The sequence below is a fragment of the Callithrix jacchus genome, chromosome 2, assembly GCF_049354715.1.
Source record: "Callithrix jacchus isolate 240 chromosome 2, calJac240_pri, whole genome shotgun sequence".
NCBI classification, from domain to species: domain Eukaryota; kingdom Metazoa; phylum Chordata; class Mammalia; order Primates; family Cebidae; genus Callithrix; species Callithrix jacchus.
Window position 1 is genome coordinate 7,110,617 of NC_133503.1, and position 24,505 is coordinate 7,135,121.

The window sequence follows — 24,505 nt, forward strand, 5'->3', positions numbered from 1 at the left end:
CCTTCACTCTCATCTAGAGCACTGGTCTCATCTTTTCCTCACTAGCATACACGAGGTGCTTGACTGATTCCTGCATTCATGGATAAGTTTGTAGTGCGGTTAAACCTGGCTTGGATCTGGAGGAACACCTTTGGATAATGCAGCCAGGAATAGCAGCCATGACGCAAGTTAAAGAAATCATGCACGCAAAAAATGTTGCCTCACCTAAGGAAAGAAGGAAGGATGGAAGGATGGAAGAAAGAAAGGAAGGAAGAATGGATGAAAGGAAGGAAGGATGGAGGGAGGATGAATGAAAGGAAGGAAGGATAGATGAAAGGAAAAAAGAATGGATAAAAGGAAGGATGGGGAAGAAAGGATAGATGAAGGAAGAATGGAAGGAAGGATGGATGAAAGGAAGGAAGGGTGGAAGGAAGAAAAAATGGAAAGGGAAAGAAGGGAAGGAAGGAACCAAGTTAGGAACCAGGCTGCACAGCAGGAGGTGAGCAGCAGGTGAGTGAGCAAAGCTTCATCTGTATTTACAGCCACTTCCCATCGCTTGAATTACTGCCTAAGTTCCACCTCCTGTCAGGTCAGCAGTGCCATTAGATTCTCATAGGTGTGCGAACCCTACTGTGAACTACGCATGTGCGGGATCTGGGTTGCACCCTCCTTATGAGAACCTAATGCCTGATGCTCTGTCCCTGTCTCCCATCACCCCCAGATGGGACCATCTAGTTGCTCGAAAGCAAGCTCAGGGCTCCCACTGATTCTGCATGATGGTGAGTTGTAGAATGATTTTTTTACATATTACAATGTCAGAATAATAGAAATAAAGTGCACAATAATGTAATGTTCTTGAATCATCTGGAAACCAGCCCCGCTCTCCTTGGTCCACAGAAGAATTGTCTTCCAGGAAACCAGCGCTGGTGCCAAAAAGCTTGGGGACCGTTGTGATAATGCATTGCAGGTTACAAGGCACTCAGAGACTTCAGTGGGCGGTGGAATAATTTAAAAATGTGATTGTATACATTTCGGAGATCTGCTGCACAGTATGGGGACTATAGTTAATAATAATGTATTGTAGATTTCAAAAGAGCAGAAAGAGTAGATTTCAAATGTTGTCACCACAAAAAGTGTTAAGTGTGTGGGGTGATATGTTAATTGGCTTGATCTAATCATTTCACAATGTACACATCTATCAAGACATCAAAACATTGTACCCTGTAAATATATATAGTTATTATTTGTCAATTTATAAAAGCAATCATACTTGTGATTTTAATATAAAAAATTTAAGAGAACAAGGGTGTTTATAAACTGTATCAAATGTTTAAGATTCTGAATTATTATATTTAAAGCTTTGAATGATTGAATTTATGAACCGTTCAAGGGCCTAGTGACATTTCCTGTTAGATTTGTAAATCTTCCTCTAGGTACTTGAAGTTTGAAGGTAAATATTTGTAAACATAGTATACAATGTATGAAGGAATTTAAGTTTGAGAGCAGTTAATCATATGGAAATTTAATCTGAAAACTCTATGAATGAATGTATGCTTAATGAATACATATGCTACATTGATTTCAGTTATTTTGCTTTTTTTTGTTGTTGTTATTTTGAGATGGAGTTTGCTCTGTCGCCCAGGCTGGAGTGCAGTGGTGCGATGTCAGCTCACTGCAACTCTACCTCCTGGGTTCAAGCAATTCTCCTGCTTCAGCTTCCTGAGTAGTGGGATTACAGGCTCACGCCACCATGCCTGGTTAAATTTTTTTGTATTTTTAATAGAGATGGGGTTTCACCATGTTGGCCAGGCTGGTCTCGAACTCCTGACCCCAAGTGATCCACCCGCCTTGGCCTTCCAAAGTGCTGGGATTACAGGCATGAGCCACCACAATCCGCCCATGTGCTAAATTAATTTTAAATTAATAAGCAAATGAACAAAATGTTATCCAAAGCAGAGTGTAGGGGAGTTCCTTTTCTCTTTGCTTCCTTCTTTTCTCCATTTTTTCTTTCTGTCTCTGTCTTTCATTCTTTCTTTTCCTAGAAATGACTTTGACACAGAATGGCAATGGACTGAATATTTATGTCTCCTCCCCAACCATACGCTGAAATACTAACAGCCAAGGTGATAGTATTAGAAGTGAGGCCTTTGGGAGGTGATTAGGTCCTTAGGGTGGAGACTTCAAGAATGAAGTTAGTGCCCTCATTAAAAACCCCCAAAGTTGCTTCTGCCTTTTGAAGTTCGGGTGAAAAGACAGCCGTCTATGATGAATCAGGCCTTGACAGGCACTGAATCTGCCAGCACCTTGAACTTGGACTTCTGGCCTCCAGAACTAGAAATGCATGAAACAAATTTCTGTTATTTATAAGCCACCCAGTTTACGGCATTTTGTTATAGCAGCCCAAATAGTAGTGAAACATCTAATTTAACATTTGTGAAAAGAAAGTGTAAACTGGCCAGGTGTGGTGGCAGACGTCTGTGATTCCAGCACATTGAGAGGCCAAGGCAGGCAGATCACTTGAGGTCAAGAGTTTGAGACTAGCCTGACCAACATGGTGAAACCCCATCTCTGTTAAAATTAGCTGGGCGTGGTGGCACACACCTGTAATCCCAGCTGCTCCGGAGCCTGAGGCATGAGAATCACCTGAACGAGAGGTGAAGGTTATAGTGGGCCAAGATCACACCACTGCACTTCAGCCTGGGCGACACAGCAGACTCTATCTCAAAAACAAAACAAAACAAAATGAAAATGTAAACTAAAAAATTCCTATATTCCTGCTCAGTGTTAACTGAACGGACCTCTTCTTTGCCATGGGGACTGCAGACATATTTTAAAAACTGAATTTTCAGCTATGACAGGAGATCAGGCTTGCCTCTTAATACCCCTGTTCTTTTGCAGTTGAGACACAACAAGTGACTGGCATTAATGTTAAAATAAAGACCAGCTGGGCAAGGTAGCTCACACATGTAATCCCAGCACTTTGGGAGGCCGAGGCGGGTGGATCACCTGAGGTCAGGAGTTCTAGACCAGCCTGATCAACATAAAGAAATCCCGTCTCTACTAAAAATACAAAAAAATTTAGCTGGGCGTAGTGGCGCATGCCTGTTATCCCAGCTACTGGGGCAATTGAGGCAGGAGAATTGCTTGAACCTGGGAGGTGGAGGTTGTGGTGAGCCGAGATCACCCCATTACACTCCAGCCTGGGCAACAAGAGCGAAACTCCATCTTAAAAAAATAAAATAAAATAAAATAGAGACCACGAGACTAGCAGAACAGACTCTTTGTGGCAATAAGATACCAAATTGTAAACAAGATCACAGGTCATGTCAGGCGAGGATTAAGTCACATACCCCTACACTGGAAGAATAAATTATGTTCTCACTGCCACAAGATTTTTCTTTTTCTCTAGCAGCTGAACAATCACTGCCCTAAAGATAAGCAATATTTAAACAATTGCAACGCATCCAGCTCACAGACGCTAACTAACTGAACCCCTGTTCCACCAGTTATAACTTCAGCTTTGATTGGACAAATGCCTGATTTCAGTAACTTTCTCCTGATAAGCAGGCCACTGACCATGGACTGGTTCTGGCCAGTTTGCAGAGGCTGCACACTGAGTGCTTTTGTGTCCTTAAAAGACCTTTTCACATACTTGGCCTAACTGTCATACATTAAAATTTTATGTTTCTACCCCAAAGTGAGTCATTATGTTACATGTGGTTTGTTCAATATACGTGCGTCAGGACCACCTTCATGAATATGCATAGCTCCTCCTGTAATCTGTTGAATATATATGTTTAGCCAAACTGTTCAGCACAAAGGTCTTGCCCCAGCCCTTCCTCCTTCAGTGTACCTCTTTCTGGTCTTGGCTGGAGGCTGTGCTTCCCAGACTGCTGGTTGGCCACCTTGCAGGCTGTAACCCTTTACCAGAAATAGAGTCTTCATGCCTGTAATCTCATCTCAGTGCTAGGAGGCTGAGGCAGGAGGATTGCTTGAGCCCAGGAGTTTGAGACCAGCCTGGGCAACATAACAATATCTTGTCTCTATTAAAAAAAATATCCAGATGTGGTAGCATGTACCTGTAGTCCCATCTACTCAGGAGGCTGAGGTGGGAGGATTGCTTGAACCCAGAATTTTGGGGCTGCAGTGAGCTATGATCATACCACTTCACTCCAGCCAGGGTGACAGAGTGAGACTATCTTAAAAAGAAAAAAGGAAAGTATTTTCTACATTTATGAACTGTGATTTTTTTTTTCAGTTGACAAAAGTAATGGGTAGGAAGAAAGGGAGGGGAGGGGCAGAGAGAGGTGGGGCAGGGGAGGTTGGAACCTGCTCATCTGTTCCCTGCTGGGGGGTTATGGATGGAACTACCTGCCTTCATTGTGCTTTGCAGGGCTCTGTCTGGGAAATACCATTGTCCCACTGGTGGAAAGCTCAGACTGCATCCTCTAGGATAAGCCCCTAAATGAGGAGGAACCCTGGGCTTCTAGGTGATGACCATGCCCTGGGACCCAGGAGCAAACCCGAGGAGACCAGCGTATCTCCGTACACTGCCTGTTGCCCTCGAAGGAGTGCGGGAGCTATGGCAGTTCTCCCCTGTTGCATGAATTCTGGACTGTATTTGTTCCTTTTGCCTTGGAATCTTCTAGAATCAATAGCCGGCCACAATTTCCACCAACGGGAGGAAATGATCCAGGGGCACGGTGGGGCTGGTGGTGACTGGCTGGCAGTTCCCAGGCAATCTGTCCTTCAGACACTTTCATCATTGGAGCCCCCAGGCTGGGTAATCTGACTCCAGAGCCAGGGAATGATGGCAAGTGTGTGAGTGAACAGGGAGCCAGAGATTCTTCTCTCTAGGCTGCAGAATCCTGGAGTAATTGTGGAAAAAGAAGCAAAATAAGAGCAAGTGTAAACTAGTACAGACACTATGGAGAATGATACGGAGATTCCTGAAAAAATTAAAATAGAGCTACCGTCGGACCCAGCAACCTTACTGCTGGATATCTACCCTAAATGCGAGGAAATCAGTGTGTGGAAGAGATATCTGCACTCCATGCTTTTTGTAACACAGTTCATGAAGGCCAAGATTTGGAAGCAGCCCAAGTGTCCATCAACAGATGAATGAATAAAGAAAATGGGGCTGAGTGTGGGGGCTCACGCCTGTGATCCCAGCACTTGTCTGAGGCAGGCGGATCACCTGAGGTTAGGAGTTTCAGGCCAGCCTGGCCACCATGGTGAATCCCGTCTCTACTAAAAAATACAAAAATTAGCTGGACGTGGTGGCAGGTGCCTGTAGTCCCAACTGCATGGGAGGCTGAGTCAGGAGAATTGCTTGAACCCAGGAGATGGAGGTCGCAGTGAGCCAAGACTGTGACATTGCACTCCAGCCTGGGTGATAAGAGCAAAACTCCATCTTAAAAAATAAAAAAATAAAAGTGGGGGTGGGGGGTACATATGCACAATGGAGTACTATTAGGCTACAAAAAAGAATGAGATCTTGTTATTTGCAGTGGCATGAATGGAACTGGAGGTCATTATCTTAAGGGAAATAAACCAGGCAGAGAAAATCAAACTTCATATGTTCTCATTCGTTTGTGGGAGCCAAACATTAGAACAATTAGGCTGGGCGTAGTGGCTCACACCTGTAATCTCAGCATGTTGGGAGGCTGAGGTGGGCGGATCACAAGGCCAGGAGTTTGAGAGCAGCCTGACCAACATGGTAAAATTCTGTCTCTACTAAAAATATGAAAAAATAAAAATTGGCCAGGCGTGGTGCTGCGTGCCTGTAATCCCAGCTACTTGAGAGGCTGAGGCAGGAGAATTGCTTGAACCTGGGAGGCGGAGGTGGCAGTGAGCCGAGATGGAGCCACTGCATTCCAGCCTGGATAACAGAGCAAGACTCCATCTAAAAAAAAGGAAAAATTTAAAAGACACCAGAAAGTATGAGTGTTGCCTTCTGGAAGAAGAGATGCTCTTGTCTGTTTGCTTTTACATTCTGTTTATTCTTGAACATTTGCCTTCTGTCTTATGTCAAGATGGATGGACATCGTTGTCAGGGAGACTTCAGTTCAAGTCTGGGCTCAGGCTCTTTTACGGTGGTTATGAATGTGGTGAGTTACTTAACCTCCAAGGCCACACTTTCTTCATTTGATTTTAAAAATACTTTACTTCACTGGCTCTTCATGGGGATTAAATGGGATAAAATATTTCACTTACTGTGCTTTGCAAAATTCCTGATAAGTTCTCAGTAAGGGATAGCCGTTTACATTCTTATCCTCTGTAATTTTCTTCCTTGTATTACATTTAAGTAATTTTTTTTTCTCTCATGGAGAAAGCACTAGGAAAGCAAGACGTGGGAAAATGGAGCTATTTACATATCAAAAAAGGAAGATTTGTAAAAAAGTAATACACGTTTATTCCTTCTGCTTGTCCACGTTGATTTCTCCTGCAAGAGCAAACTTGTCTGTTTTTGCTCATTGCACCCAGAAGGGACAGAAACATGCCCAGAGGTCCCTTTGTTGAGGCTCTGACATTAGCTTTTTTTAAATTTTGTTTTGGGGCACACCACCCCCTGGGAACACTGGTTTTGCCATCTACCCAGGCAGAGAGGTCTGACCACTGGACGTATAGGTCTGAAGCTTTGGAGGAAGGATTAGGCTGGAGATAGCTACTCAGGAATTCATCAGTGTGTGACCTATGCCATATTGGCAGGAGTGCATAGGGAGATTTATAGCAGAAACAGAGCCACTGTGAAATCATGGTGGTCATGGGCAACATTTAAAAGCTGACTGGGGCCGGGTGCAGTGGCTCACACCTGTAATCTCAGTACTTTGAGAGGCCAAAGCGGGTGGATTGCTTCAGCTCAGGAACTTGAAACCAGCCCGGGCAACATGGCAAGACCCTATCTCTACCAAAAAATACAAAAATTAGCAAGACAGAGTGGCCTATACCTGTAGTCCCAGCTCCCTGGGAGGCTGAGGTGGGAGAATTGCTTGAACCCAGGAGGTGAAGGTTGCAGTGAGCTGAAATTGTACCATGGCATTCCAGCCTGGGCAACAGAGCAAGACCCTGCCTTGGAAAAGGAAAAGAGAGATCACAGGAGAATAAAAAGTCAATGGAGGGAAATGAGGCAGAGTGGTCAGAAAGCAAAGAAGGGAGAACTAGGAGAGAGAAATGTCCCCATCTCTGTGGCAGGCAGAATAGTGGCCCTCAAAGATGTCCGCCCCCCTCAGGGGTCCCCAACCCCTGGGTCACACATGGTACTGGTACCAGTCCTTGACTGTTAGGAACTGACTGCACAGCAGGAGGAAATACTTGCCTATTTGTGTTATCACCTAAGAAAGCCATGAACAGGTCAACCTGGTGTCATTTATGCTCACCCAGAGCACCGGTCTCATCTTTTACTTGCTAGCACATGGGAGGTGCTTGACCAATTCTTGTGTTCATGGATAAGTTCATAGTATGGCTAAACCTTGCTTTTTCAGCCATTGGATCTAGAGGAACACCTTTGGATATATGCAGCCAGGAATAGCAACTATTTGCTACGCAAGTTAAAGAAAATCATGCATGGGAAAAATGTTGCCTCACCTAAGGAAAGAAGGAAGGATGGAAGGAATGAAGGATGGATGAAAAAAATGAAGGATGGATGAAAAGAAGGAAGGATGGAAGGAAGGAAGGTACCAGTCTGTGGCCTGTTACGGACTAGGCCGCACAGCAGGAGGTGAGTGGCCAGTGGGCAAGCAAAGCTTTGTATTTAGCAAAGCCACTCCTCATGGCTCACATAACCACCCTTTCTTTATGAATAAAGATAATACAGTAGCATCCTTTAAATCACTAAGTTGGTGGTGACTTGTTACAGCCACAAAAGCAAAGGAATACACTCACAAGGGAGTAACAAACCGTTCAAAGAAGGAGTGAGTGATTGGCAGGGTTCAACGCCCCGGGCATACGGGTGGCAGCAGATGGGGTGTTACTCTAAGTCAAGGTGGGGTATGGATTCTTTAAAAGTAGGGTGGAGACAACAGGTTGTGAGGGCAAGGCTCAGAGTAAGGGGTGGGACTTCACTGATCAGGGACGGGAAGGGTGAGCCAGGCTGGAAGGGGTTGGGTCTTGGCACCAAGCCTGCCTCCTGGGGTAAGCCAGAGTCAGGAGCTGTCAGCTTACTTGCAGGGACTGCAACAGCAGATGGAAGAAAAGTGAGGCAATCTCTCATTGCTGCTTGAGTAGGATTGGCAGGTGGGCAGTGCACAGAAATGGAGCACCTGGGAAGGGGGTGGGGTATGTCTAGCTGGACAGCCCTGCAGACTCTTGGCATTAAGAAGGCTTCACTTGGTCTGGGTATGGTGGATCATGACTGTAATCCCAGCATTTTGAGAGGCCAAGACAGAAGGATCACTTGAGGCCAGGAATTGGAGACCAGCCTGGGCAACATGGCAAGATCCTGTGTCTTAAAAAAAAAAAATTAGTTGGGCATGGTGGTGCATGCCTGTGGTTTCAGTTACTCAGGAGGCTGAGGTAGGAGGCTCACTTGAGCCCAGGAGGTGGATGCTGCAGTGAGCTAAGATTGTACCTAGCCTGAGCGCTGTACTGAACTTTAGCCTGAGTGACAGAGTAGGACTCTATTTTGAAAAGTCTTCTCCATAGGAAACAGGCTGAGTCATTCACTGACTGGGTTGGGATTGAAGTTTCGGGCTTCAGTCCAAGTTGAGAATGAGAATGCTGAATCGGTGACTAGGAGCTGGACTAAAACAGAAAACAAATGAAAAGGTGAGACTCCAGGTAGATCCCGCTTTGGGGGAACAAGGGGTATCAGAATCTGCTCCTGAGAAGTGGAGGCAGAGGCACCTAGGCGATGGGAAACTGAGGCTGAAAGTCAGAGCAAGGCCTGGAGGGAGTTAGTTCTCCTTCCTGTACCAGTTCCATTCTGGGATTGTCAGGAGGGGGATCAAATAGAGGTGGCCACGGTCAGAGCCAGCAAGGCTTGCCATAGAGAGCAGAAGTAATGTCACGAAACTGGGTCGAGGAACAGGTAAGAGCAAAGCAGCACCAACCAAGGGTGAAGCTCTTTGTCATCCACAAGTTCTTCCAGTGCTCCTGGTGAGGCTCCTAGTCTGAGGACGGAGCAGATTAGAAGGTGAAGATACGGAGAGATGAGTGTATGAGTATTAACTTAAAGGTCAGGAGTTTGAGACCAGTCTGGGCAACACAGCAAGACCCCCTCTTTATATGGAAAGTTATATGCTTTTATTATAAGTTTCATACAGTTTCAAGTTGAAGATGCTGAGGCTTTGGGAGGAGGTCTCTTTGCCCAGAGCTCCAAAGCTATTAAGTGGTGAAAACAGAAATGGCTTTGGGGCTCTGACCTCCTGGGCTTGGACTATTTCCCCTGCACCACAGCCAGCTCTCCAAACAGAGGGCCGGGTCATGATTTGCATCTGGCTTGGGTCCACGTGCACATATTTTAAAAGGATTGTACAATCTTGGCTCCTTTTCAATAGGGAAAATTCTATGTATTTGAATACCTGAGAAGTGGACACTAGGTTTGGTCAATCTGTTGACCTTTCTATATTGGCTGTGAGTCAACTGGGGTGGAGAAGAGGTGAGAAAGGCCTGGGAATAAGAGCTAATGGATTCAGCATGGAGATATGACCCTTGCATATTTCACTCGGTTTTAATTTACAGTAAGATGTCCTCCCATGGAATATTTCTGTGATGAAATCCTCTCCAAAGAAGAAATCACTCCTTATCACAGATGGTAGAGTAAGATGTAAAACTAAATGAAACTGCATATCAATATTTTTTGAGAAACCATTGTTCTGAACACGGTTCAGAGGGGGGCACAGCCAACTCATGCCTGCTGTCATTTACAGTTAGGCACACCTGGATTCCATCCTCAGAGATTCCGACTAGGTAGGTTTGCAGCTGGACATTTGCAGAGCCATTCTGATGCACGTCAAAGGCTGAGCACCAACAATGCTAGGTTTTTCCATGAGATGGTTTCACTTTTGTGGGTTTCATTATCCTCCAGTGGCCCCATACCTCCTGGTATTGCAGAAATCTGTGCAGAGGTGGGAATCAGAAACCTGCCCTATGTGAGACCTGTGGTGAGAACAGCCACACCAGTAAGCCCAGCCGACTTCCCCAAATTTGAGTATTGGTTGGTGAGTCGATGACTCTGCCTCATTAAGGGTCTGGAGTTGTGCTCCAGTTTTTGGAGGAAAAAGTATGTTGGCATAGTATTCACGAATTGGAGGATTGGAATGTTTCCCTTGACAGCATTAAAAGCCTATCACCTAAGCCTTTCCAAGTCTTCTCTTTGCTTACTTGCCACATGTGGGTTTCACATCCAGAAAAAGTCACCGTCTCTGAGAACATGTGATTCCCATTACCCTGTCGGTTTCTCTGATGGGGCTTCTCTGGGTGAGCAAATGTATCCTTCTCTCTTTCTTGTTTTACCTGGTTGGCATAGGAGGTAAGAAACCCAGCACAGATTTTTGGTCTATAATGATTGTGGAATATTTCCAGATGCGAAGTGTATAATCCCTTTGGTTCTGCTGTGCCTGCCAAGCGAGAGTCTAACAACTGTGCATTACAGAATAGAACAGAGAGTGAAACGAACATGTAACATGATTCTGTTAGCAGGCTGTGTTTGAGGAGAAATGAACACAATGTAATTAGCATGCATGCTGGCTTGCCTTTTCCCCTTTGTGTGTATTTTTAAAGAATTTTGAATGGAAAGATGGTTGAAGGGGAAAGGTAAGACTGATTTGATGGAGCAAAAAATATTGATGAACAATGTGTCTCTCTGGTTCTAATTCAAGGAGATTGAATTTTTCTAAAAATTATGGCTCAATGAACAGGCTCACATTAACCAGAAAGAGGCAAGCAGTCATCAGGGAGAGATGGCGGGGTAAAGAACTGATGCCTCGTGTCCTCTCTGTCTCCCTTCCTGGTGTTGACTTGTTTGGACAAGCTTTTCTCAGCAGTGGGAGGTGATTGGTTAAATGCAAAACTGTATGGGAAAGAGGACAGGGTGTGGTGGCTCATGCTGTGATCCCAGCACTTTGGGAGGCCGGGGCCAGAGGATCGCTTGAGCTCAGGAGTTCAAGACCAGCCTGGCGAAACTGTCTCTACAAAAAGTACAAAATTAGCCAGGTGTGGTGGCACATACGTGTAGTCCCAGCTACTTGGGAGACTGAGGTGGGAGGATCATTTGAGCCTGGAAGGTCAAGGCTGCAGTGAGCTGAGCTGTGATTGTGTCACTGCATGCCAGAGCTTGGGTGTCAAGAGGCCCTTGCGTGTGTGTGTGTGCGCGCGCGCCATCATGTATATATACACACACACACATATATATACCCACACACATATAAGTTAGAAAAGTGAACATCTTGCTGAGTGCAGTGGCTCACATCTGTAATCCCAGCACTTTGGGAAGCTGAGGCAGGTGGATTACCTGAGGTCAGGAGTTCGACACCAGCCTGGCCAACATGGTGAAACCCCATCTCTACTAAAAATACAAAAATTAGCTGGGCGTGATGGCAGCCACCTGTAATCCCAGCTACTTGGGAGGTTGAGGTAGGAGAATTGCTTCAACTCGGGTAGGGGGAAATGGAGGTTGCAGTGAGCCAAGATTGCGCCATTGCACTCCAGCCTGGACAACAAGAACAAAACTACATCTCAAAACAAAAGAAAAGTGAACACCTTAATACATGCCTGTAACGGAATCTGTTGGAGTTTTGACTGGGGATGGTCTTGGAACCCTGCAAGGTCTTCTGAGCCCAGTACTCAGCCTAGTGCACAACACTTGTAGCTCCTGGAAGTTAGCCCCTATTGCCTGCATCATAGTGGGCTTTTCTGATCCAGGGCTCTGCCTTTCTACAAGACTTCTGATAATAATAGCCTAGTGTCAGGCTTTGCAAATACTGACTGTCCCCCGACATAGACACCTGTTGCCTACTGCACTGCACCTCCTTCCAACTACTCCTACCATCGGTGATCGGTTTGGTCCTGGGTCTCGGGCAGGGACGCCCCCCACATTCAGTTCATGTCTACGACAGCATCCACAGTACGTATTTTGCCTCCTGTTACACTATCACTGTAATTCACGAATGCTTCATCTGTGTGATTTCTTTTCTTTCTTTTTTTTGAGGCGCTCTGTCTCCCAGGCTGAAGCGCAGTGGCGCAATCTCGGCTCACTGCAACCTCTGCCTCTCGGGTTCAAGTAATTCTCATACCTCAGTCACCCAAGTAGCTGGGATTACAGGTATGGATGCCACACCCAGCTAATTTTTGTATTTCTAGTAGAGACATGGTTTCACCCTGTTGGCCAGGCTGGTCTCAAACTCCTGACCTCAGGTGATTTACCTGTTTCAGCCTCCTGCTAGTGCTGTGATTACGGGCGTGAACCACCGTGCCCGGCCGAAACTGTGATTTCTATCTTAATGGACAGTCACAACCGTCCTGGGAACCTGGATTTTAGTCTTGGGAGCTTGGACATGTTGCCTAACTTCTCTCTGTGTTAGTGGCTTTGTCCAAAGAAGGGATCGTGGAAGCTGGACCTTGCACCTGTGCAACTAGGTAAACCAAAAGTCAAAAGATGCTTGATAACAATGAACTGCACTAATGTCTTTGTGGCTTTTTTAATTTTTTTGAGCCCAAATCTTGCTTTGTCACCGAGGCTGGAGTTCAGTGGCACCATCTCAGCTCACTGCAACCTCCATCTCCCAGGTTCAAGTGATTCTCCTGCCTCAGCCTCCCGAGTAGCTGGGCCTACAGGCATGTGCCACCACACCCGGCTAAATTTTTGTATTTTTAGTAGAGACGGTGTTTCACCCTGTTAGCCAGGATGGTCTCGATCTCCTGACCTCGTGATCTGCCTGCCTCGGCCTCCCAAAGTGCTGAGATTACAGGTGTGAGCTACTGCGCCTGGCCACGCCTTGGTGTCTTTATTGGATCTGTGTTTGCTGCATTTCACCTCTCTCGGACGGCAGGCATCCTCAGAATGGGACCCAAGTTTGTCATTCAATCTGGAGAGCATGGAGGATATTTCAGAGGCATTACAGAATGTCACCAGACATTTTTAAGATTTGTTAAATTTTACGCAAACATTTCACTTCTATTTGCAATATCATTGTCTTCTAAATCATAAATCCACTTTTTGAGTTGCTTAAGTATTTTCAAAGCTCATTTATCACTTTTGTCCAATATAAATAATTTTTTTTGAGACAGGGTCTTATTCTGTCAACTAGGCTGGAGTGCATTGGCTTAATCATAGCTCACCGTAACCTTGAACTCCTGGGCTCAAGTGATTCTTCTACTTTAGCTTTCTGAGTAACTAGGACTACAGGTGCAAGGTGGCTCAGTTAATTAAAACAAATCTTTTTTGGTAGAGATGGAATCTCACTATGCTGCCCAGGCTGGTCTCAAACTCCTGGCCTCAAGTGAGCCTCCAGCCTCAGCCTCCAAAAGCACTGGGATTACAGGGGTGCCCAGGTCATTTTTGTTGAAATCTTTAAAACTTCTATTTGGCAGCAGGTGTGGCTCAAAGGGAAGCAATATAATAAGTATTTTTGGAAAGTGCAAGTGGAGCAAATGCAATGTGAAATGCAGGGATAAGTTCATATATAAGTAGTGAACATAGTAAGTTTGGGCTTAAAGTCCCAGTTGTACTATGTAAATAAGGGCATCCTCTGTGTTTCTTTACAGATGGAGTGAGAGGAACTGATTTGAAATCACCTGTGTTAAATTATTTGGAAGAACTATGGTGTATTTTAAAGATTCTGTTTATTTTTTAAACTCAGAGAAATTCGCTCTCTCATATTTTAGCCCGCACCTATAGTAAAAATAAAACTGGCAACTTCCAGTGTTTATCCCATTAGTATTCAATTATATTTGCTAGATAAACAGCTGGAGGCCATCTCCTCAGTGACAAATGTGTTTGATTTGACTTAATCACCACCACAAGGCACATAATTTACTAACATTTGCTGTAGTACAATTTTAACAAGTAGGGTGATTCACCCTGGGAGGGGCGAGAAGAATGCAAAAACCGAGAGACAAAAAGAGAGGCAAAGGCAGGCATGGAATTAGCAAGGTATCTGTGCCTTTAAAAACCCTCTACTTTTATGGAAGCATAACCTTGACACAGAAATGTGCATACATTATAAGGACACAGCTCAATGAACGGTCACAATTGGAGCACATTCACGTGCCAACATTTAGCTCAAGAAATGCAACTCAACAATCTAGAACCACACTTCTATACCCCTTGTATACCTCCGTTCCCCAAAGTACCTGAGATCAACCGTGTTTTCACTGATTTGTTTTTGTTTTTTGTTTGAGACGGAGTCTCGCTCTTGTCGCATCATCTTGGCTCACTGCAACCTCCACCTCCCGGGTTCAAGCAATTCTTCTGCCTCAGCCTCCTGAGTAGCTGGGATTACAGGTGTGTGCCACCACACCTGGCTAATTTTTCTGTATTTTTAGTAGAGATGGCATTTCACCATGTTGGCCAGGCTGGTCTGGAACTCCTGACCTCAAGTGATCTGCCCACCTAGGTCTCCGAAAGTGCTGGGATTACAGGTGTAAGCCGCCACATCTGGCCTTGTTGATTTGTTTTTAAGGATCTTTGCAAACTGTCATTTGAACAGTTTCTCAGCTAGTTCCTTGTGAGGAAGTCCTGGGTGTGCTTGTAGACTAAGGTTTCCATGACTCAGGTGTTAGATTTGGGCACTGTGTCCTGAGGTTTCATAGTGGCTGGAAAGGGAGCAAAGGTTTATGATGAGAGACACAAATCTATCATCCTTTTCTCTGCCTGTCTTGGGAGGCCACCATAATCTCTTTCTTTCTGCACTGACTTCTCCAGCATGGGCACAGGCAGACACCTGATCTATTTCCTTTCAGAGTTGCTGTGAGGCTCTGATGACATGATGGATGTGAGAACACTTTGAACAGGATGAAGTATTGCTCAATTATTATATCCTTTAACCAGTGTGATGGAGAGGTATTGATAGTGCAGGGAGTTATCTTGAACAAGAGGAAGACCTGTATGTGTATGTCCAGACCCAAAGAGGTACTGATCCTAATGGTTTTTAAATGGCTTTTAATGATTCTCTGATTTTGGAGGAATGCCATTAGCTTATTAGCTCTTCAGTGCATATCCATAATAAGGTCAGAGTCACAGAGTTATCTCCATAGGATCTAGTGCAGCGGTCCCCAACCTTTTTGGCACCAGGGGCTGGTTTCATAGAAGGCAATTTTTCCACAGATGGGGGGTGGGGGTGGGCACTGGGGGTGGGGGGATGTAGTGGGATGAAACTCTTCCACCTCAGATCATCAGGCATTAGATTCTCATAAGGAGCATACAATGTAGATCCCTCGTACACAGTTTACAAAAGGTGTTAGAGACAGAATGTTGGTTCCTAGGTACTGAAAGGAAAAAAATGGCATTCAGACAAAAAGTTTTCTCAGCAAGGCAATTTTACTTTCTGCAGAAAGCGTGCTGTCTGTTGGCAATCTTGCTATAAAGGCACACTGAATAAAGGAAAGGCAGGCATATTTATTCCTTACGCACTGGGTCTTTATTGTTGTGTTTGATCTCTGTTGGTTGGAGACCTCACAATCTAAACTGAATCTGATTGGCTAACAACTTAAAACTTTCCTAAATAGGTAAAAGCAATGGAGAACAAAAGGAAAAGAGGAAGTTTAAATAAGGAAGGAAGAAGAAGTTCTTGCTACAGGACTTAGAACAGTAATAGCATAAATATTTTGGTTAAGCACAAGGACATAGAATGTACTTATTCCTTTACATCTAACGGCTACATAGAATAGGACTTAACAAAGAGTAACTAGCAAAAACAAGAAGGCTTTGAAGTAAGTTCGTCTTTAAAAGAAACTTTATTTCTAGCATTTATTATTATTCTTTAACAAGAAGAGAAACTGAAGAGGAACTTTGTACTGTTGACAATATGGTTCACACTGAAACGGGAAATGTTTTCCCTTATCTCCATTGCAGTGTGTGCAGTGTGGATGTGGCTCACTTCTTCAGTGCCCTGCTGCTCAAACCCCTAGGGGGAGCATGCAGATGGGCAAGTCTAGGGTGAGTGTTTATAGCTCCGGAAGCCCCAGTGGGCATGTGTTACCATGTGCTCTTTGAGCTTAGCCATCCACAGGCGGCTTTGTCTTAATCAGCTCAATTAAACCCTCTGCCTTATCACAAGGACAGAAGGCTTTCTGTATCTCGGGTTCTTGCCCTAGTGTACTAGAAAAATTGCATCACAAGTGATGAGTAAAAGGCTTTATTGAGCGGTGGAAGTAGCTCTCAGCAGATGGATGTGGAGCTAGAAGGGGGATGGAGTGGGAAGGTGGTTTTCCCCTGGAGTTGGGCTGCTCTCCTCCAACTGACTTCCGTCTGCCAGATTCCCCTTGGTGTCCACATTGTTCCATCATTGATGGCCTGCCAGAATCTGTTGGTATATTTTTCTGCCAGTGTATTCCTCTTAGTGTCCAGCTGCTTGTGTGTGTGCCTGCTGGGCTCTCAGGGTTTTTATAGGCACAGGATGTGGGAGTGTGGTGGGCCAGAGTGGTCTTTGAAAATGCAACATTCGGGCAGTAAAACAGGAATGCCTGTCCTCAGCTAGATCAGTGGGCACAGGACCGAGGGTGGAGCCCCCACCAGGGACCCCACCCCTCTCTACCCAGCACTTCTCTGTCCCCCGTCCCCTATCAATGCTCCTATGAGAATCAAATGCTATCATTGATCTGGCAGGAGGTGGAGCTGAGACGGTGATGCTCAGTGTGCTACTGCTCACTTCCTGCTGTGTAACCTATTTCCTAACGGCACAGACTGGTACCAGCCCTTGGCCCAGGGTTTGGGGACCCTTGATCTAATAAACTTTATTCTGCTTTGATCTAATAAACTTTAGCTGTTCCTATTTTCCCCAGTGACATCCAATGTATCAGCAATGTGAATTGTTGGTTATTAATAAGGCAAATCATAATCTAATAGCTTGTGATTAGATTATCAGAGTATCAGAAAAATCAAGCTATATTAACCTACTAATAAAGGACAATTTTCCATCTCAAAAAAAAAATACTGTTTCTCAATATGTGGTGAGTTTACTCTAGGGAGGTTCTGCTACAGAGATTATGCCTTTCACTCCCAAAGCCTGAGGTTCTAACAAGTGTAGGAAGCGAAACCTTACCCACAGCTTCCAGAATAGAGCACACAAAAGGTCATCTTTACTCATCACTCATAAAAAAATGAATGAAATAATAACCCTTCCTTAGGGTTTCACCTTTCAAGGTGCATCCTACCCCCGGACTCCTACCAGTCCAGGCCATCTACTTGGGTTTGTTATGTTTTAAGAATGGCAGGTTCCAACTGAATGTTGAAAAAAGAGCCCCTGATTTTCGCGGGGCGCAGTGGCTCACATCTGTAATCCCAGCATTTTGGGAGGCTGAGGGGGGTGGATTACTCGAGGCCAGGAGTTTGAGACCAGCTCGGCCAACATGGGGAAACTCCATTTCTACTAAATACAAAACGTAGGTGGAGTTTGGGGGAAGGGAAATTGCACTCTGATGGTCTTTAAAAAGGCACATTTTTGCAGGAGATGGGCTACTGCTCGAGTTTCTGGTGATACATACTTTGAACTGGAGACAAAGTACTGGAGAATCGTATTTGTCCACTTTCAGCCCACCTGAGCTATTCGTTCCATTGGCCCTGAGGGGAAAATCTCCCAATTCTATCTAGAGATAGATTGACTGTTGGTCCTGGTTTTCTATGGAGTTATGGGTTTTATTATTTTTCTGTGTTTTTAAAGATATTTTAATTAATAATTGGGAAAGGCTGCTTCAGGGCGGCTAAGAGATACTGAGAACTAGGGGCTGAATACAGCCCATTACTGCTTAATTTTGGTATCGTTGCATTTATCCTTTGCTTCTTCAGCCTGTCTTCTTTACCACTTAATGAAGTTCCTTGTTTTCTCCAATCACAGATATTCTTTCTATTCAATACTTTGAGCTTTTCTATTTCTATTTAAATGCAACCGGAAGAAGACTTTTTCTATCAGCCAAGTATTGTTTTGTAATTAAACTATTTAATGAAATCAAATTGACATATTTGAACCTACAACTCCGTTTTGAACCCTAATTTTAGAGTAGATTGGAGATATTCCATTGAAGTCATATTCTTCCCAATCTCTACTTTTTGATATATTTTTCTGTGCCTTGGAAACACAATTGTTTTTCTCATTTCCCTTTGAGTTTTCGTGGTATTATAAAAGAGCACAGTAAAATATTTAAATTACTTATTTGGGGTAACTTTCATTCTTTTACCATGGTAGCAGATACAGTAAGTTAAAGATTATACGTCCAAAGTGGTCCTTGAGGCCAGGTACGGTGGCTTATGCCTATAATCTCAGCACTTTGGGAGGCCAGGGGGGTGGATCACTTGAGATCAGGAGTTCCAGACCAGCCTGGCCAACATGGGGAACCTCCACCTCTACTAAAAATACAAAACTTAGCTGGGTGTGGTGGTACACGCCTGTAGTCCCAGCTATGGGAACGGCTGACGTGTGAGAATCACTTGAACCCAGGAGGGGGAGGTTGCAGTGAGCTGAGATTATGCCACTGCATTCAAGCCTGAGTGGCAGAGTGAGAATCCATCTCAAAAAAAAAAAGTGGTCCTTGATAAATGATGTTAACAGACCTCGTCTCCATTTGTCCCCATTTCTAGAGGCTTCCCCAGGCTGGCTGTACTCAGAAGCCTTCATGCAAGGGAAGCCATGCTATGGTTTGGATTCAGATTGTGTGTCTCCACCAAATCTCATGTTGAAATTGCATTCCGCAGTTGGCGGTATTGGGAAGTGAAGCCTAGAGGGAAGTGTTTGGCTCATGGGGGCAAATCCTTCATGAATGGTTTGTGCTGTTCTCTCCATAGTGCACGAGTTCTTGCTCTGGCGAGACTGGGTTGGTTCTTGGGGGAATGGATTCATTCCTGAGAGTGTGTGCTGTTTTAAAACTAGGACCCTCCTTGGGTTTGGTGTGTCTTCCCCTTTGACCTTCTCAGCTATATATTGATACAGTACAAAAGGCCTCACCAGAAGCCAAGTAGATGTTGGCACCATGCTTCTTTTTTTGTTTGTTTTTGAGACAGAGTCTTACTCTGTTGCCCAGGCTGGAGTACAGTGGCACACTCTTGGCTCACTGCAACCTCCACCTCCTGGGTTCAAGTAATCCTCCTGCCTCAGCCTCCCAAGTAGCTGGGACTGCAGGTGTGTACCACCACGCCCAGCTAATTCTGATATTTTTTAATAGACATGGGGTTTCACCATGTTGACCAGGCTGGTCTCGAACTCCTGACCTCAGGTGACCTGCCTGCCTCAGCCTCCTAAAGTGCTGGGATGACAGCGGTGAGTTACCATGCCAGCCGGTGCCATGCTTCTTGTACAGTCTGCAGAACCATAAGCCAAATAAACCTCTTTTCTTTATAAATTACCAAGCCTCCGATATTCCTTTATAGCAACACAAAATAGACAAAGACAAACCTATGGGTTGAGGTCTAACTCACTTTTCCCTAACCCCAGGCTTGCATTTCCAACTGTCTGGTTATCTCTTCGTCCAAGTCAAAGGGGTATCTCACATTTAAAGGTACCAAAACAAAATTCTTGATTCTTCTTTTCCTGCTAAAATTCCCCCAAATTAACACCTCCCATCTTCTTATCTCAGTAGCCCCATTCTACCAGTTGTCTAGCCCAGAACTCTAGAGAGCCACCCTAGACTCTTCTCTCTTACATCAAATTCAACCCATCCACAATGCTGCCAGCTCTGATCTCTGAGTTCCTCCTGAATCTGTGCCCTGCTCACCACCTCCTCCCCTCCTTCTCTACTTCTGTTTCTATCCTCACCTCCTGAATGGTTTCTTATATACAACCTTGACTCCTTGGATTCTGGTCTCCCCACAGCATTCAGAATGATCCATCTAAAATGCAAAGGAGATCATGTACTTCCTTTGTTCCAAACCCTCTAGTCCTTCCTCATCTCATTGGCCTCATAGAAGAAACAAAAAGTGCATTTGAACGAAATCTGCACTAGCAAGGTCTTACGAGGTCTTGCCCATGCATCTCCTCTCTTCTCCCTCTCTGCCCTCCTTCTGTTGGAATGTTCTTCCACCAGATGTCTGCATGGTTCAACCCTTCTTTCCCTTATGTGTGTTCAAATACCATTTCATCAGCAAAGTTTTTTCCCTAACCACCTGCTAAATAACACTGTCAATCATCTACTCGTTTGACCTCACCTTGTTTCTTCATGGCACTTGACATGTTATATATTTATTAGTATGTTGACCATCTGTTTTCCCCATAATTTATGATCACCACTTTATCTATCTATTTTATTTTTTAAAGACAGGGTCTTGCTCTGTCACTAGGTGTGGAGTGCAATGGTGCAGTCATAGCTCACTGTAGCCTCGAACTCTTGTGCTCAAGTAATCCTCCTGCCTTGGCCTCTGAAAGTGATGGGATTGTAGGCATGAGCCACTGCACCCGGCTGCATGGCTACAATCTTTAGTACTTAGAACAGCTCCAGGTAAAATCCATATTTGATGAATGTGTGAATGAATTTATCATAATATATTAGTTTTACTCTTCCCAGGTCATTAAAGACCCTCACGACCAGCTGTGATAGTTCATGCCTGTAATCCCAGCACTTTGGGAGGCCAAGGCAGGTGGATCACCTGAGGTTGGGAGTTTGAGACCAGCCTGGCCAACATGGGAAAACCCTGTCTCTACTAAAAATACAAAATTAGCTGGGCTCGGGTGGTACATGCCTGTAATCTCAGCTACTCATGACGCTGAGACAGAAGAATCTCTTGAACCCGGGAGGCAGATGCTACAGTGAGCCAAGATCGCGCCATGGCACTCCAGCCTGGGAAACAAGAGTGAAACTCTGTTTCAAAAAAAAAAAAAAAGACCCTCACTCTGGTTAGTAGTTAGGATAATTCACTGGGAAGAGGGTTTAAGGGACCCAGCAAGTTGTACAGAGGGGAGAGACCTGGATTTGGAGTTAGCAGATTCAATAGGCATCTGGCTATAATAAAATTATTCTACTATAGAACATTCTCTGCAAATAAAGTCTCACAAAGAAGACTAATAATGCAAAGCAGATGTATTTGAAGTAACGTGATGGAGTGGCAGGTGGGGGTCAGGGAAGGGAGGTGCCCTTCTCCCTGCCTAGCTCCTTTCAGCTTGTCACCTCCCCTGGCAGCCTGGGTATGTTTGGAAACCACAAATGTAGGTTATCTCACCCAATCCCCGTGACTACCATACGAGGCTATATAACCAACCCCATTCGTAGATGACGTAACTAACAAGATGGTGTCAGCTGGCCAAGACAACATGGCGAATAAGCCTCATGTCCACGAAGTGACAGAGCCAGATCCTATTTGAATCTGCTAAGTCCAAATCCAGGTCTCTCCCCTCTGTACAACTTGCTGGCTCCCTTAACTCTCTTCCCAATTAATTATCCTTTGTTCTTGGCATTCTGTTTTCTTTGTGTATCTTTCTGTTCTTACTGTTGGTAATTACATGGCATCAGGGGTTTTTCTTTTAGGGACACGTCTGGCCAGAATTCTGAGTATTTCTTCCATTTGTCTGCTAAGCTCTCTTTATAGATCTGGGAAATGTTTCCCCAATTATTTCCTTAATTATGATTTCAAGGTTACTTACCTTTTCTATTCCTCCTGGGACCCGTGTTATTCGGTTTGGATAATCTTGGTCTATTTTTAGGACCATCACTTTTCTCCTTGAAAAATGGAGAGCTGTTTGTTGAAAGCTGTTCTTTTGACATGGAAACAATTATTTGTTGTTGGTTTTTTTTTTTTAAGCATTACTAGATTCTTTCTCTTCTGCATTCATTATTCTCTTTTGCACCCATGGCATGGCCTGAGAACCTGGACCTCTGCTCTCAGTTGCTTCTGACCAACTCCTAGAGGTGTTCACTTGTCTGTACACTGTGTGTGAGCATATAGGAAGATTACACCTCTGATAAAATTATCAACACAAATCTATGAACAATTTTCCTTTTTACAAATAAAAGTTTTATTTCTAGATTCTATAGTTGGGTTTAAAATATTTTTAATTCACAAAAATTTTATATATATGTGTGTGTGTGTGTGTGTGTGTGTGTGTGTGTATATGGTGTGCTACGTGATGTTTTGATACACGTTTATGTTGTCTGATCTAACACAAAGCTACAGTAATTGCAATAGCATGGAAGTGGTATAGTCAGTTCTTTGTCCAGGATTTGTAACTTTTCTAAATTGCTCATGATATCTTCTATAGATTCGCTCTCTCGAAAGGGTTTCTGGCTGGATGTCATCTAGTGCCTGTCATCTCAGCACTTTGGAAGGCCTAGTTGGGAGGATCACTTGAGGCCAGGAGTTCGAAACCAGCCTGGGAAACATAGTGAGAGCCCCTCTTTACAAAAAAAATTAAAACATTAGCCAGATATGGTGGTGTGTGCCTGTAATTCCAGCCACCTGGAAACTGAGGGGATAGACTCACTTAGAGCTCATGAGGTCAAGGCAACAGTGAACTATGATCAGGCCACTGCACTCTAGCCTAGGCAACAGAGAGAGGCCCCATCTCTGAAAAATAATAAATAAATAACATAAAAGTGTTTCCATGGTTTTTTTTTTTTTTTTGGTAATTTTGGTCTCCAAGAGAAATCCACAGCCAGCGCATGTTTTACTGTGGCCTTGGATATCCTGAGAAGAAAAAGAATCTGAAACTTACCCCTTGACAGCATCACACAATTCAGGGAAATGCTTCTTTAAATAGCTTTAAGTTGATAAACTGTAAACCTGAGGCCATTTAATTTTTTTAAGAAACTTCATTGGCCTCTGACCGCAAAGTTTAGATTTATTTTACAAATGTTCCTCAACATTTTATTACAGAAATGTTCAAATATACAGCCAGTTTAGAAGAATGGTACAGTGAACACGCATACATCTGTCACCTAGATTCTACCATTAACATTCGGTTCTGCTTGCTTTATTACTTATCTATTCATCCTGAAGATGAGTTTTAAGTATGAGGAATGACTGCCTTTCAATAGAGAAGGAACTTGTTACAGAGCCTTTGAGAAAATGACTTCTCTCTGAAACTCACATTTCCCCTCTGTAGAGTAAGTGATTGGCGTCGGTGGTTTTCTGGAGTGCTCCAGTTCTGCAGAGGGGTCTGAGCGTTTCTGATAGATGTAACTGCTGTATGGAGGCAGAAAGAAAAACATGAAGGAGCATTTGAGCAGGCCAGGTTCCAAGCTCTGCAAAGCTCCAGCCAAACAGCTCAGCTTTATTTGTTTTATATATGGGAGCTCCATGAATTTGTAAATGGGAATTGGGCAGCTCAATCCGTTTTGAAAACTCCTGGATAGCATGGTTTTCAAAACTCTTCAGCTCACAGAAAGGATACATTTGGTCTTTCTAACTATCTTACAAACTTTTAAAGATGATAAACCAACTCTTATATCTGAGACCTTCCTCTGTGCCAGGCAGTTTGCCAGACCCTTTTGTGTGTTATTGCATTTACTTCTCATAATAATCCTATAAGACAGAGATTGTTAACCTCACTTTATAGTTGCAAAAATCCAGGTCTTAGAAAGCTCACTTGCTCAAAGTCACTTGGCCTGCAGTTGGAGGGCTCGAGTATGCAGTGATTCCCTGGGCATTATTTTCATAGGAAGAAGGCATGTGTCTCTTTGCATAGTCGTGACTATATGAACGTCTCCAATGCTTCCTTAAGGTCGGTCATGAAACTGTTGGTCAAGAGATCTTCTGTGCGGCTGCCTTAGTAGATTGTGAATACAGAATTCTCCCATCAGCCACAAGGGCCGTTGAAGAAAAACCCTATGGTAGAGAATCCAGGTCTGAGAAGTCCAACTATGAAAAAGTAGAGTGGGAATGAGAGAGGGACAGGGTCAAGGTCACAGCAAATCTATGTCATCCTTTCCTAGAGGACTTGGTCATCCTTATTTTTGAGTTCCGAAATCTAGCCCCATTTCCTGCCTTGGAGAACTCTCTCACTGAGTGAAATGTCAGGGAATGAATGTGCACCTACCTATAGAAAACGGAGACCTTCTATTTGGGCCCCTTGGTGGCCCATATGCCCCTGCTCAACCAACTGGAAGCCTCCTCCTGGGTCTTTGCTTCTAAAAGCAAGTGAAGCAGAGATAAGAACCAACTGGAATTCATGCTTGGAAGCATCTGTGGAAGTGTGTAATGGTAGCTATGACAATGGTAGCTACAGCAATGGTGGTGTTCTGGTCACACTATCCTGTTCAAAGATGCTTGTTTTTACCTGTTTCTTGATCCCTAAGGTATATGAATTTACTTCCATTTTTACTGGGTATAGTGAGAACATGTGGTAGTTGACTTTCCATTTCTGAGTTGTTTTACTTAGGATAATGGCCTCCAGTTCCATCTGTGTTACTGCCAAACACATCATTTCATTCTTTTTATGGCTGAGTAGTA

The 24,505-nt window shown here is 44.2% G+C and overlaps 1 protein-coding gene and 1 long non-coding RNA gene across 3 annotated transcripts in view; one reads left to right on the plus strand and one right to left on the minus strand.

Annotated features, from left to right (window-relative positions):
• The window catches only part of LOC118149171 (uncharacterized), a 300,718-nt gene that overhangs the window by 76,753 nt on the left and 199,460 nt on the right, over positions 1-24,505 (plus strand). For both annotated transcript variants that reach the window (XR_013528662.1, XM_078354318.1), the window contains exon 3: positions 7,464-7,699. The gene's annotated coding sequence lies outside the window, so the exon portion shown is untranslated. The remainder of the gene's footprint in view (positions 1-7,463; positions 7,700-24,505) is intronic.
• On the minus strand, positions 22,112-24,213 carry LOC118149172 (uncharacterized). Its single transcript, XR_004736449.2, has 3 exons — positions 24,093-24,213; positions 23,643-23,881; positions 22,112-23,239 (listed from the first exon to the last, which is right to left on the minus strand). It is a non-coding gene; the product is annotated as an uncharacterized LOC118149172 (long non-coding RNA).